Source organism: Hevea brasiliensis, chromosome 6 (genome assembly GCF_030052815.1).
Source record: "Hevea brasiliensis isolate MT/VB/25A 57/8 chromosome 6, ASM3005281v1, whole genome shotgun sequence".
Lineage (NCBI taxonomy): Eukaryota > Viridiplantae > Streptophyta > Magnoliopsida > Malpighiales > Euphorbiaceae > Hevea > Hevea brasiliensis.
The window spans coordinates 22502156-22518397 of NC_079498.1; the positions used below are offsets into that span (position 1 = coordinate 22502156).

The 16242-nt window shown below is 35.1% G+C and overlaps 1 pseudogene; it reads right to left on the minus strand.

Annotated features, from left to right (window-relative positions):
* Nucleotides 1-14371: 14371 nt before the first annotated feature.
* On the minus strand, nt 14372-15439 carry LOC131180967 (mitogen-activated protein kinase kinase kinase 20-like; annotated as a pseudogene).
* Nucleotides 15440-16242: the final 803 nt, after the last annotated feature.

The following is a 16242-nucleotide window of genomic DNA, read 5'->3' on the forward strand; positions in this document are numbered from 1 at the left end:
AGGAAACAGTCGGAAAAAGATCAAAATGGCCATCATAATCAGAATTATCACCGAAAAAGCTAAAATTGGGGAAGTGTTGCATTAAAAATAAACTGAAAAAGGAAAAGCGAAGTGCAAAGGTGTCACACCTTATCCCTGGTAAGGCATGACATGTTCCCGTAGCATACCTAATGAATTGCCGAACTCCACCTACCGATAACCCATTAGTTATGCTACAAGGGATTTTAAAATAAACCATAGCTTTTTATCTTATCAATTCTTTTACAGAAAACTGCATAAAAATAGTTAAAATTCCATGTAAACATTCATTGGAAATAATGATAGACTAAATATTGTAAAAGTTACATTTTCATAAGTCTCAAAGTAAAATACAAAATAGTTACAAACTCAAAATGTGATAGCAATACAAACTGCTCAATGTCCGTACATCCATACATATAGGTACAAAATACATCCAAAGGAATCACAAGGGTATACCTAACATAAATACACACAATCAATACCAAAATGCTACTTCCAAGTCTCTCACTCGGTAGCCTTCTCCTTTCCCTTACCTGCTACAGCATAAAGAAGCTATCGCAGGGTATATCACTCAGTGGTGCACAACTAAAATTTCAAAACTTAAGGTAAAATACAATTTGTCAAAGCATAATAAATCACATCCTTCTTAAGCATGAAAACATCACAATAGCTCTAAGTTCATAAGAGCCATTTATTGGAATAACATTTTAAATGAGAAATCACACTTCATAAATGACAATTCACAAAGCATTAGTGTTACCAATAGTTTAGGCCATGACACAAAATTTCACGATCAGTGCTATGTTGTACACCATGACAAAGCAATCTCAACCTCAGTAACCTTTATTAATGAGGGAAGGGCTAGCTAGCTAATGAGTACTCATGTAGTCTTACCCCACTAACCGTTAATAATGGGAGACATAATCATATCAAAGATCAAACTCCAAGTGGCCGTTACTGCTAGGGAGTTCCGAAGGGACTGTCATGCTAACTGTGGTTTTAAGACAACTTTTAAGAGTTTTTAAATCAATAATCACATTTGCAAAACAATAACATATTCAAATCATCATAAAACCCATAAAAGGGATAGCAACACACAAATTTCTTAAATGCAAGAGAAAAACCATACCTCATTCAAAATAAGCTCGTTTCAAATCAAACTCATTAAAATAAACTCATTTTAAAACAAAGAAAAAGGTTAGTTGTGCACAAACCTTCAAAAATTCTCCTTCCTTGTTACCTACTTCTCCTTGTCCGTTCTAACTTCTTTTTCTACTGAAAATACACAAATAGAATACCTTAATCCTAATCTCAATTGCTGCTAAGAACTCATTACATGAATGTCAAATGCATCCCAAGTTAGCTTTGCAAATTTTAGAAAATTTTGGTTTTGGACAACTTGGTGCCCCAATCTTTGAACCCAATTTTTACCTAGTTTTGATCATAATTTGGTGAGGTGTTCTTCATGAAAATTGTTTATCTAGGTCTTAACTTTATTTTCATTTTTGAATCGCCTAATTCAGAGCTGTGTAGCTCAAGTTATGCCCAATTTTGTCTATCTCAATTTCAAATCAAACTCATTCAAATAAACTAATTTTAAAACAAAGAAAAAGGTTAATTGTGCACAAACCTTCAAAAATTCTCCTTTCTTGTTACCTACTTCTTGTTATCCGTTTCAACTTTTTTTTTCTACTGAAAATACACAAATAGAATACCTTAATACTAATCTCAATTGCTGCCAAGAACTCATTACATGAATGTCTAATGCATCCCAAGTTAGCTTTGTAAATTTTAGAAAATTTTGGTTTTGGACAACTTGGTGCCCCAATCTTTGAACCCAATTTTTATCTAGTTTTGATTATAATTTGATAAGGTGTTCTTCATGAAAATTGTTTATCTAGGTCTTAACTTTATTTTCCTTTTTGAATTACCTAATTCGGAGCTGTGTAGCTCAAGTTATGCCCAAAACACGATTACTATTCACGTCACTATTCTTGCTGCATATTCAATTCTGGCAGATTTATTGATCCAATTTCGTTCAGCAATTTGGTCAAGTTAAGTCCATAATTTGGTCTAATATTCTTCATAAGAAATTTTCTACTATGTCTTAAGTTTCCATCGGTTTAAGAATCACCTAAATCAGAGTTTACTAGAGAGAGTTTTGGTTATGCAAAATTTACTGTTCATATGGTCAAATTCTGCAGGTTCCAGAATTTTGTTTCTAAGTTCAAGGCTCATTTCGGATAGCTTAAGATCATTTTGGGGGCAGGGTATCTTCACAAAAATTCTAGCCCTATGTCTTAAATTTCGTTTCCAATTGGTTTCACACCAATTGGAGTTGTGTAGCTTAAGTTATGGGCTTCCAAACACACTGAATTCAGTGTGCAAAATTCTGCCCTAAGTTCAATTTTTCATTTCTTCAATTATTTCCATTAACCAACGTCAATTCACATTTAATTCACCCAAAATGACTATAATTTAGCATTGACACATCAATGCCACTTCCTAGTACAAAACCCAAAATTTTCAAACACCAAAGTTTGTAATTTTCGCTAATCCTACCATTTAATTACTTCCATTCATCAACCCAATGTCAATTCAAACTAAATAAACCTCAAATGATCATAATTTAACACTACACACACCAATTTCACTCTCTAGCACCAAAGCTCCAATTTTCTCATGAACCCTAATCTTCTATAATTCAATTTATGCAATCCCATGAAATCTTATTCCCAATCATGCATACTACTTCAATTTAACTTAGATTTATCATTGATTTAACTAAAATACATCAAAACACTAATTTTTCCTAAATTGCCCAAAACGCTAGTTTAGATTTCTATACATGTTTCCTTTCAATTTCTCATGTTATTTCATCATAAGTTAACTTAATTCAAAGCCTATACAACTAATCTAACATGAAAATACACTTACCTCAATTGTGACCTTCCTAAATCTTTAATTTCTTCCAAATCTCTTGTCTTCCCTTGCTTTTAATCTCTCAATCAATGTTTAATTTGATGTTCTCTATCAATTAGATGCAAAACCCATAGAGGAAAAGCAAGGAATTGAGTTTTGAGAATGGGTGTCAATGGAGAAAGAAGGAAGTAGAAGAAAGAAAGAAAGAAAGAGAGAAGGAGAGAGAGTGGGTGGTAACTAAATGGGGGAGAGGAGTGGGTTTTTCCCTTTATATATTTATCCCCATTTTTTATTTATTTAATTCATTTAATTAGGTTGTCCAAAGCTCATTGATACAAAAATTTTAATTAGGTCAAAAAATAGAATTTATATTCTAAATTTTTGTCTCTTTTATTTTCTTTTCACTTTTACTCTAATTTTTCCCTCACTATTTCTTCATAATTCAATATTTTATTTTCATTTAATTAAATTGATATTTTGGTCAAAATCAACTCTTAAAGTGAATTGACCAAAATGACCCTTATCGGGTCATAATCCCTCTTTTACAATATACCCGGTGAATCCTTATATTTTTGGGTCACTTAAATTTTTATTGTGTCTATCTCAATTAATTTTGTATTTATTTTTGGTCCTCAAGGTGTCTTTGAATAGTACTTGTCACGGACCAAAAATGATACTTTTCATAATTCGGAGGTTCGGGGTGTTATAATTCTCCCCTCCTTGACAATAAAATTTTATCCTCGAAATTTACCTGGTCTCATTCTCTGAATAGCTGTGGGTGCTGCCTTTTCATGTCCTCCTCATGCTCCCATGTAGCCTCCTGGCCTGAATGATGGTTCCACAGCACTTTCACTAGAGGTATTTGCTTGTTCCTCAGCTGCTTCACCTCATATGCCAAGATATTTATGGGCTCTTCGTCATATGTCAGGTCTAGATTTACCTCAATCTCCTCTACTGGCAAAATGTGAGAGGGGTCTGATCTGTACCTCCTCAACATGGAGATATGGAAGACATTGTGAATCTTTTTCGACTCGAGAGGCAATGCAAGTCTATATGCCAATGGACCCACTCTTTCCAGAACCTCATATGGCCCAATGAAGCGAGGACTTAGTTTCCCCTTTCTACCAATCCTCATGATCCTCTTCTATGGGGAAACTTTTAGGAACACCTTGTCACCCACACTGTACCGAATATCTCTTCTCCTTAGGTCAATGTAGGACTTCTGTCTATCCGTTGCAATTTTGATTCTGTCTCTAATGAGCTTAACCTTTTCTTCCGTCTGATGCATTAATTTTGGGCCAATCAACTTCCTCTCACCCACTTCATCCCAACACAAGGGAGTTCTACACTTTCTGCCATAAAGTGCTTTGTATGGAGGCATCCCGATGCTTGACTGATAACTGTTGTTGTAGGAAAATTCAATTAAAGGCAAATGTGTGTCCCAACTCCCTTCAAACTTAATCACACAAGCTCGAAGCATATCCTCCTAAATCTGAATGATCCTTTCAGATTGGCCATCTGTCTGTGGATGAAATGCTGTACTGAAGTTCAATCTAGTTCCTAGGGCTTTTTGGAGACTACCCAGAATCTAGAAGTGAACCTTGGGTCTCTGTCTGACACAATAGACATTGGCACTCCATGTAACCTCACGACATCATCAATGTACAGTTTGGCCAATCTTTCCAGGCTGTAATCCATCCTCACTGGCAAAAAGTGTGCAGACTTAGTCAATCTATCAATAATAACCCAAATTGCATCATGATTCTTTTGTGTACGTGGAAGTTCTGTCACGAAATCCATAGTGGTTCTTTTCCATTTCCACACAGGAATTGGCAATGGCTGTAGCAACCCTACAGGCACTTGGTGTTCTGCCTTTACTTGCTGACAAGTTAGGCATTTGACAACATATTCTGCAATGTCTTTCTTCATTCCTCTCCACCAATAGTGCTCTTTCACACTTCTGTACATTTTGGTTCCACTGGGGTGCATTGCAAAAGGTGAATTATGTGCTTCCTTTAAAATGGTCTGCTGCAGTTCAACATTCTTAGGAATGCACATTCTGCCCTTATATAACAACAAGCCCTCATCATTTACTGATAATTCTGGTTCCTTGCCATCCCGAGCCTCTTCCATCAACTTCACATACTTATCATCCTTCTGTGCAACTGCTTTAATTTGTTCTACCAGCATTAGCTTCACTTGCCAAGTAGCTACCATCTGCCCATCTTCATTAATCTCCAAATTAGTATACAATGCCCTTAACTCATGCACCATGGATAATGGAGAAACCCTCAAACCAACCATAGTCTTGCGACTTAAAGCATCAGCTATAATATTAGCTTTTCTAGGCTGATAATCTATCAAACAATCATAATCTTTTATCAGCTCTAACCATCTCCTCTGCCTCAAATTTAACTCCTTTTGTGTGCCCAAGTACTTCAAACTTTTATGATCTGTGTATATATAACATCTCTCCCCATACAAGTAATGTCTCCAGATCTTCAAGGCGAAGACAATGGCTGCTAGCTCTAAGTCATGTGTAGGATAATTCCTCTCATGCGGTTTAAGCTAGCGTGAAGCATAGGCAATGACATTCCTATCTTGCATCAACACACAACCCAATCCATTATGAGAAGCATCACTGTATATGGTATACTCCTTACCCAAAGTGGGCAAGGTTAAGACTGGAGCTTCAGTTAAACGCCTCTTTAACTCATTAAAACTTTCTTGGCACCAATCTGTCCACTGAAATTTCACATCCTTCCTAAGTAGCTTAGTCAATGGAGATGCTAGCATGGAGAATCCCTTCACAAACCTTCAGTAATACTTGGCTAAACCAAGGAAAATCCGAACTTTCATAACATTTCTAGGTGGCTTCTAATTAAGAATAGCTTCTACTTTGCTAGGATCCACCTGGATACCCTTTACACATACAATATGCCCCAAAAATGTAATCTCCTTTAGCCAAAACTCACATTTCGATAGTTTGGCATACAACTGCTTCTCCCTCAATGTCTGCAATACTATCCTCAAGTGCTTATCATGTTCCTCTGCATTCTTTGAGTACACCAAGATATCATCAATGAACACCACAACAAACTGGTCCAAATATGGCCTGAAGATAGTGTTCGTCAGGCCCATTAAAGCAGCTGGAGCATTAGTCAACCCGAAGGGCATTACCAAGAACTCATAGTGGCCATACCGAGTCCTAAAGGCAGTTTTAGGAATACTTTGCTCCAGCACCCTCAACTGGTAGTAGCCTGATCTGAAGTCAATTTTGGAGAATACAGTTGCATCCTTCAACTGATCGAACAAATCATTAATCCGTGGCAGAGTATATCTGTTCTTTATGGTCACCTTATTCAACTGTCTGTAATCTATGCATAGGCAGAGAGTACCATCCTTCTTCTTCACAAACAATACTGGTGCTCCCCAAGGTGACACGCTGGGGCGGATGAAACCCTTATCTAACAATTCCTGCAATTGCACCTTCAACTCTTTTAACTCAGTAGGTGCCATCTTATAAGGAGTGAAGGAGATTGGCTCCACACTGAGTATAGTCTCAATTTCAAACTGTACCTCTCTTTTCGGAGGCAATCCCGGTAATTCTTCCTGAAAGACATTTGAAAAATCCCATACCGTAGCAATATCTTTAAGATCTGGACTCCCCACCTGGGCGTTTATCACGAGCTAGATAAGCTTCACATCCCTTTCTAATAATCTTTCTAGAAACTGCAGATGAAATGATGTTGGATGGCAATAACTGCCTCTCCCCGTGTATCACTACGTTTGCATACTTGGGAAGACCAAAATTGACTATCTTCAGTCTACAGTCGATCATGGCATGATGCCTAGCTAACCAATCCATGCCCAAGATGATATCATAATCTCGGAAGGGCATGTCAATTAAGTCTGACAGGAATGTATAACCTTGGATCACCAAAGGACAATCCTTATACAATTTGTTCACTCTAACCTCTTGCCCTAAGGAACTAGTCACTAGCACATCATAATCTAATTTCACACAAGGAATTCTACTCACTGAACAACCAACACAAGGAGATTTCCCTCCATTAGTCCATATTTATGACGTAATGCACTATATGTATCAATAATGACAATTGAGCAGTTGTACTTATCAAAAATTTTCAAACATGCAATTTCAAAACTTGTATAAAACCAAAGCTCTGATACCACTAAAACATGTCACACCTTATCCCTGGTAAGGCATGACATGTTCCCGTAGCATTCCTAATGAATTACCGAACTCCACCTACAGATAACCCATTAGTTATGCTACAAGGGATTTTAAAACAAATCATAGCTTTTTATCTTATCAATTCTTTTGTGGAAAACTACATGAAAATAGTTAAAATTACATGTAAACATTCATTGGAAGTAATGATAGACTAAATATCGCAAAAGATACAATTTCATAAGTCTCAAAGTAAAATACAAAATAATTACAAACTCAAAATGTGATAGCAATACAATGCTTTTAAATACAAACTGCTCAATGTCCGTACATCCATACATATAGGTACAAAATACATCCAAAGGAATCACAAGGGTATACCTAATGTAAATGCCCATAATCAATACCAAAAGGCTGCTTTCAAGTCTCTCACTCGGTAGCCTTCTCCTTTCCCTTACCTGCTACAGCATAAAGAAACTATCGCTGGGTATATCACTAAGTGGTGCACAACTAAAATTTCAAAACTTAAGGTGAAACACAATTTGTCAAAGCATAATAAATCATATCCTTCTTGAGCATGAAAACATCACAATAGTTCTAAGTTCATAAGAGCCATTTATTGGAATAACATTTCAAATGAGAAATCATACTTCATAAATCACAATTCACAAAGCATTAATGTTGCCAACATCAACACACAGTTTAGGCCATGACACAAAATTTCACGATCAGTGTTGTGTTGTACACCACGACAAAGCAATCTCAACCTCACTAACCGTTATTAATGAGGGAAGGGCTAGCTAGCTAATGAGTACTCATGTAGTCTTACACCACTAACCGTTATTAATGGGAGACATAATCATATAAAAGATCAAACTCCAATTAGCCGTTACTACTGGGGAGTTCTGAAGGGACTGTCATGCTAACTGTGGTTTTAAAACAACTTTTAAGAGTTTTTAAATTAATAATCACGTTTGCAAAATAATAACATATTCAAATTATCATAAAATCCACAAAAGGGGTGGCAACGCACAAATTTCTTAAATGCAAGAGAGAAACGATACCTCATTCAAAATAAGCTCATTTCAAATCAAACTCATTCAAATAAACTTATTTTAAAACAAAGAAAAAGGTTAGTTGTGCACAAACCTTCAAAAATTCTCCTTCCTTGTTACCTACTTCTCGTTGCCTGTTTCAGCTTCTTTTTCTACTGAAGATACACAAATAGAATACCTTAATACTAATCTCAATTGCTGCCAAGAACTCATTACATGAATTTCTAATGCATCCCAAGTTAGCTTTGCAAATTTTAGAAAATTTTGGTTTTGGACAACTTGGTGCCCCAATCTTTGAACCCAATTTTTACCTAGTTTTAATCATAATTTGATAAGGTGTTCTTCATGAAAATTGTTTATCTAGGTCTTAACTTTATTTTTCTTTTTGAATTGCCTAATTTGGAGCTGTGTAGCTCAAGTTATGCCCGAAACACGATTACTATACATGTTACTATTCATGCTACAGATTCAATTCTAGCAGATTTATCGATCCAATTTCGTTCAACAATTTGGTCAAGTTAAGTCCATAATTTGGTCTAATATTCTTCATATGAAATGTTCTACTATGTCTTAGGTTTCCATCGGTTTAAGAATCACCTAAATTGGAGTTTACCAGAGAGAGTTATGGCCATACAAAATTTACTGTTCATATGGTCAAATTCTGCAGGTTCCAGAATTTTGTTTCTAAGTTCAAGGCTCATTTCGGATAGCTTAAGATCATTTTGGGGGCAGGGTATCTTCACAAAAATTCTAGCCCTATGTCTTAAGTTTCGTTTCCAATTGGTTTCACACCAATTGAAGTTGTGTAGCTTAAGTTATGGGCTTCCAAACACACTGAATTCAGTGTGCAAAATTCTGCCCTAAGTTCAATTTTTCATTTCTTTAATTACTTCCATTAACCAACTTCAATTCACATTTAATTCACCCAAAATGACGATAATTTAGCATTGACACATCAATGCCACTTCCTAGTACAAAACCCAAAATTTTCAAACACCAAAGTTTGTAATTTTCACTAATCCTACCATTTCATTACTTCCATTCATCAACCCAATGTCAATTCAAACTAAATAAACCTCAAATGATCATAATTTAACACCACACACACCAATTTCACTCTCTAGCACCAAAGCTCTAATTTTCCCATGAACCCTAATCTTCCATAATTCAATTTATGCAATCCCATGAAATCTTACTACTCCCAATCATGCATACTACTTCAATTTAACTTAGATTTATCATTAATTTAACTAAAATTCATCAAACCCTAATTTTCCCTAAATTGGCCAAAACCCTAGTTTAGATTTCTATACATGTTTCCTTTCAATTTCTTATGTTATTTCATCATAAGTTAACTTAATTCAATGCCTATACAACTAATTTAACATGAAAATACACTTACCTCAATTGTGACCTTCCTAAATCTTTAATTTCTTCCAAATCTCTTGTCTCCCCTTACTTTTAATGTCTCAATCAATGTTTAATTTGATGTTCTCTATCAATTAGATGCAAAACCCATAGAGGAAAAGCAAGGAATTGAGTTTTGAGAATGGGTGTCAATAGAGAAAGAAGGAAGAAGAAGAAAGAAAGAAAGAGAGAAGGAGAGAGAGTGGGTGGTAACTAAATAGGGGAGAGGAAAGGTTTTTTCCCTTTATATATTTATCCCCATTTTTTATTTATTTAATTCATTTAATTGGGTTGTCCAAAGCTCATTGATACTAAAATTTTAATTAGGTTAAAAAATGGAATTTATATTCTAAATTTTTGTCTCTTTTATTTTATTTTCACTTTTACTCTTATTTTTCCCTCAATATTTCTTCATAATTCAATATTTTATTTTCATTTAATTAAAATGACATTTTGGTCAAAAGTCAACTCTTAAAGTGAATTGACCAAAATGCTCCTTATCGGGTCATAATCCCTCTTTTACAATATACCCGATGAATCCTTATATTTTTTGGTCACTTGAATTTTTATTGTGTCTATCTCAATTAATTTTCTATTTATTTTTGGTCCTCAAGGTGTCTTTAAATAGTACTAGTCACAGATAAAAAATGGTACTATTCATAATTCGAAGGTTCGGGGTGTTATAGAAGGTGATTTCCTATTGCTGCATATATATAGAGCCTTGGCATTTATTGCTTACAGAACCCGAAGCGGACGCATCGGTAACTGAAGATTTTATTGCTTTGACCAATGCAAGTTAAAAAGAGAGGAAAGATCAGGAATGAGAGAGATCGAGAAATAAGAGAGGACCCGATGCAAGAGATAGAGATTGGAATAATAACCCTAAAAGGGGATGGTCATAATGAGAAGATCGGAAGAAATAGGAGACGACCTATAGAGATCAGAGAGCGCAGAGGGGTTAAATAACTTCCAGTCAGAACTTTCAATTAACTCTCTTCATCGTCAGATCCGAGTTAGTTAAAGCATTGTAGGCAAGATCAGATCCTCACCACACATCTCATTTGCAAGGATGCCCTCCTAGCTGCCAGACGCCAAAACAGTTAAAGCAGCCCTGTACATCCCGATCTACACCATTGATTATAATTGTAAGGATGGATCTGGAGCCCTCGGATCAAAAGCAGATGACAGATTCGGCACTTTTTGTTCGCAGCCTTTGGATCCATTTTGTAAGGCGAGACCTTTGACCGTTGGATTAAGGGGAGAAAGGACAGATATTCTGAATGGAATCCCAACCCTCCATTTTGATTCTCTTTAATTCTCAGACATCAGATTATGTCCTTTTGAATCTGAGCCCTCCGTCTCCTGCTAATAAGATCCTGACCCTTCACTTTGGACACCCGTTCCATATAAATACCTACATGCAACACTATAGAGGGAGGAGAAGGTGGTGATTATCGTGGAAAAACTCTGAACTTTGATTCAGTCTGGTTACTTGTCATTCTGAGCTTTCGAAGTGTTGAGAAACTTTAGAAACTAGTTTTCTAGAGTGTTTCATCAAAGGAGCTCTAAATCCTGAGATTTTCATTTTCAGTACTTGTGCTTTGCCCTATGAAACCATCTTCACTCCGCCTCGTTCCCACTGCCCTAGTATCTGTACATTACTTTTCGAGCTCAACTTCATCCTGATTTGTTCTCATTACCTCGGGTAAGCTCAAGTTCTTCGACTGTCCGCTTTCACCTCAGCAAGATTTAGGGATACCAGAGTCAGCTCACCTGTCTCCTCAACTTTCACAAGTAAGCGTATAAAATGTCATTTTGTTGAATACCCTTGGTTTGTTTTCTCCAATTTTCTTTTAAAGTCTCTTTTATATCCAGTCACATTAAGTCTCACAATAGGTTATCTAGGCCCGAAGTTATTTCCTTTGCCTTCTTTTTTTGTTCATTCAAAAATTCCATTTATCGTCACTTAGCTTTCCCCTTAAATTTTAATAGAATATATTAAGAGATCAGGAGAGAGTTCTTACCTGAATTCTCTTAACTTAAATCTAAACTAAAATATCACGACTTCAGCATTCATATCAACCCCAACAAAAATCCATTACACAACACCTATTTACTAAGGGTCATCTCATGTACTCATATTCTTGAGCAACCAAAAATAGTGAAATATCAAATATTCCTTTTATTTGTCCCAAGGATTAACATCATTATTCCAACCCCCTAATTATTAATTTTAATTTATAAAGAGCACAATATTAATTCTGCTTACCCTCGCTGAGGGACGAGGTGGGGTGCTTAACACCTTCCCCACCCGTATACAGACCCCGAACCTAGAATCTCTATTTTCAAAGTGTTTTTTTTTTTTTTTTTTTTTAATCTTTACAAATGGTTTCCATTAATTTCCCTTAAAATTAAAGTGGCGACTCCTCACTTTTCCCACTTTAGTGAGAATTCGTACGGCGACCGCAAAACCCTTGCAACACATATAGAGAACATAAGCAACATTTTTTAATGGAGGAAGCTTATTCATTTCTATGTGCAAATTTATGGATGTGTTATTAATTCATAGCAGTGATCTATAGGGCCACCTTTTTGAGAAATTATATAGTGAAGCAGTTATATCATGTCAATACTTTACATAGAATGGCAAAGCAATTGGAGATGGACTAATATACAAATTCACTCACTAAAATTAAAAAAAAAATTATAATTTTTTCAGACCCACTCTATATACATACTTATTTTTGCCATTCTATGTAAATTATCCTGCATAGAATAATTGATATATAACAAGCTCTAACATGTTATAAGTTATCCTCAGTAATCAAGGAGATTTCAGTTCTCATTTAAGCCTTGCCGTTGATTCATTTTATTCATACTCTTCGGGAGGGCAATTTGATCTTTGTTTCACTTGCAAAGCACAGGCTAATACGCTTTGAAGGCATTATTGCTTTCTTTTACTTTTAGGGTTATTGTCTATATTGTTCCCATCTGAGTTCTGATTTCTGTTTGCTTTTGGACTATTCTACTTTATTCTTGAATTGTTTGACTCTGTTTTGTTATCTTTGTTGTTCTTCGGTATCCAGGTTTTCTCTTAGCATGCCTTGTCCTAGGTCGGATTATGTGTACGAGGCAGTCTGTTGATCGAAGTTAGTTGGATAAGCTCATGTAAAGTTTTTCCTACCTTATGTTATTAAAATTTCCTACTTATAAAAAAAAAGGAACTGAATGTGTGTAGGCTTTCTAAAAATAAGCTTCACAAGACTTGCTGAAAAGTTTCTTTTATAAAACATACTTGTGCATAGGTTCATGTGTGTGTATCTATTATCAGTTAGTGCAATAATAATAGTAAATTTTCAAAACTAGCTACCTAAGGATGCCATAATAGTAAATTTTCAAAACTATCTACTTAAGGATGCCATTAGATTCTATAAAAATAGTTTTCCTCCATGTTTAAGTCATTTATCTTTATTTATTTTTCTCTTTGATACATGCAATGATCCATTCAATAGGGATTTCCCATTAGTCCTTTTTCTCTAATCTTAATGGGAATTGAATTTGAGATTTCTTGATGAAAACTTTAAACGGTTACAGTAAATCACGCAAATAAACATGTTTTATCTTGAATCCGTCATGAGAATTAATGTTTTTCCCTGCATAGAACATAATGGAGGATGATGCATTTCTATGCCCAAATCAATGCATGTGTTACTAATTAAAGCAAACTTAGCTTATCAAAAAAGAAAAAAAAAAGAAAACTTATTCATAGCAATGAACTCATATGGCCACCTTTTTTCATTCCATAAACCAAAAAGGACTTTTATTTATATAATGAACAATATCAAATTAAAACCACCATTTACTAGAGAATTGGTTGCACGGAAATGTAAAATGTGTAGGCAGCGAGTCCCTGGCTTAGCAGCTTCCGTGGCATAAGCAATAGAGCCTTGAATAAACAGGAGAAGAACACATCAGCTTTTCCAAATGGATGCCAACTCCATGTTTATTCTTGAAACCAACCGTCACATTTTGGATAAAATCTAACATCACTAATGATGGACCTCTTCCACACCCATAGGTAGCAGAATTAGCATCTTTCTGGCCCATGGACAGCACTTTTTTAGGTCTCAAATAAGAAACCTACAAGTGAGCAGGGATGAAAACTTCTTAGGTAGCAAAACTAGCATCTTCGTCACTCAACAACTTGCTGCATATCATATAATATCATTATAGGCTTCAATTCACTAGGTAATTAATTATCTTGGGGAACAATATTACGGGTAACATTAAATAACAAGGTTAGTCATGAGCACAATATAGAGCAATTCAGAGCCATTGTTTTCCTTCCAGAGTTGCACAGAGGACAACATTCTGATCCCAGCTCCATTGACCAACTTGGATCCTATTGTTTGCAGTTGCAAGAAAATCATATCTACAATTCAATTCCTTCACATGACCAAATCTTTTCAATTCCAATTGTGTACCACTAAAGTTGTTGTCTTGCTCTACAAATGATATAGTTAACTACAGATCAAATTGTTGCTTAACTTGGAATTCCGCATAACGATGTTGAAAGAGTTAACACTGGTTTAAAGTTAACAATGATATCAATGCATGCCTGTAGGAATGGTGAATATAGTAGGACATTTCTCCACCATATGTGAAGAAACATGTGCTGGTGAATGAATTGCAAAGAACACCTTTGCCAATGATAGTAGAGATTGGAGTACTAACTTCATTGGACTCCTAATTCTGTGGATTCAGGAAAACTTCAAAACACCCCACCATTACTCTCTTCCACTAAAGCTGACCAACAACAAGAAGAAGATCCCCATTCAGATATAGAATGCCACTATTCAGAACAGCTAGAATCACAACGTTCATTGCCTATGACAGATGAGTTCACGTACCCTTAATCCACAATCTCCCCAAATTCACTGCTTTCTGTGTTATCTATTCCGGATACAAAAGGATGAATTAATAACATCTCAATGGTGAATCTGAACTGATGATTCTTCACTAGACATCCTTTCAAGAAATCCTTGCCATCCTTTGAAATCGAAGAAGGAATTTTAGGCAATTCATATCTATCAGCAATCCTCTCGCAAGCTTTTTCAGTTGTTTCATTAGGGTTCGAACCCAAAAGTGATTTCCCAGTAAACATCTCAAAAACCATACATCCAGGAGCCTAAATATCAGAGGGAAATTCCTGAATATTATCAACGAGAGTCTCTGGTGCCATATAGAAAGCAGTCCCAATAATAGAACAATCAAACATCCTCTTCTTGGTCTCCTGAACTTTCTTGGCCAATCCAAAATCCCCAATCTTGGGCACAAAGTCACCATCGCCACTAGGCACGAACAGCACATTGTCTGGCTTCAAGTCACAATGAGCATAATCTTGACTGTGGATATAATCAATACCCTTAAGAATAGACCTTGTGTATCTCTTCACATCTGATTCAGGCAACCCACAACCACCCGATCTCTTTATAAGATAAGCAAGGGTTCCTCCGGAAGCGTACTCTAACAATAGATTGTAAAGCATCTTTTCATCCTTACTCATAGTGGTTTCTTCACCATAACACTCAAGAATGTAGGGATAGTCATGAAGATGGTTGAAAACCTCTTTCTCCTTTTGAAGCGAACTTGAGGAAGAGACCTCCGCTGACTTAACAACCATAAGTGGTGGATACAACGCTCTTCTTGATTTGGATTTCTTCAAAAAGGCGAGATAAACAGATGCAAACCCTCCTTTGCCAAGCTACGACCCTCTCCAGCATGCGACTTCGTGATTATCCGAGCTATCTTCTTTGACTGCCGTAACCTTTCTCTTCATTGCTTGGGTTCTTCAATGACACTTAGTTACACAAGAGAAGGGATTTTACCACCAAAGAACATCGACGTGAAATTAAAGCTTTATTGTCCTAGTTGCCACCATTTTGAAAACTAACTTAAACTAATAACTAATTTTATATTTGTTGACCCATAAAATAACTAAATAATTATAAATAAAAATTATATAACATGCTAAAAATTTTAACTTTACTCTTTATTTTAAATTAAAAAAATATTTTATAAAAAATTTTAGTCCTATAAATTCCAAAATAAAATTTTAATCTAGTTAGCATGCCTAGCTAGTCAACATGCCACATTAACTAATCACTTTAACTATTAATTGGTCTATTGGTAAATATGAAAATAATAATAAAATTTTAAATTAAATTAATAAAATTAAAAGATTTGACTAAATTTAAAAAAAAATAAAAGATTTTGACCTTCTTAAATCAATATAAGAAATTATTGATAACTTTTTCCTTTTATGTTGTAAATGCTTAATAATAATAATAATAATAATAATAATAATAATAATAATAATAATAATAATAATAATAATAATAATAATAATAATAATAATAATTAGCTTTTAGCTGATTTGATCATCTTCAATCTGAGAGGTTCAATAGTGTCATCATTCATGAGTTATTACAATACATTGCTATTGAAGAATGTTACATTAATTGATTCCAATCTTTCTTATAAAACATGCTTGTACATACTTTCATGCATATGTGTGTATTTGTTACGAGTTAGTGCAATAATAATAGAAATTTGTCAATGGATGTCATTAAATTCTACAAG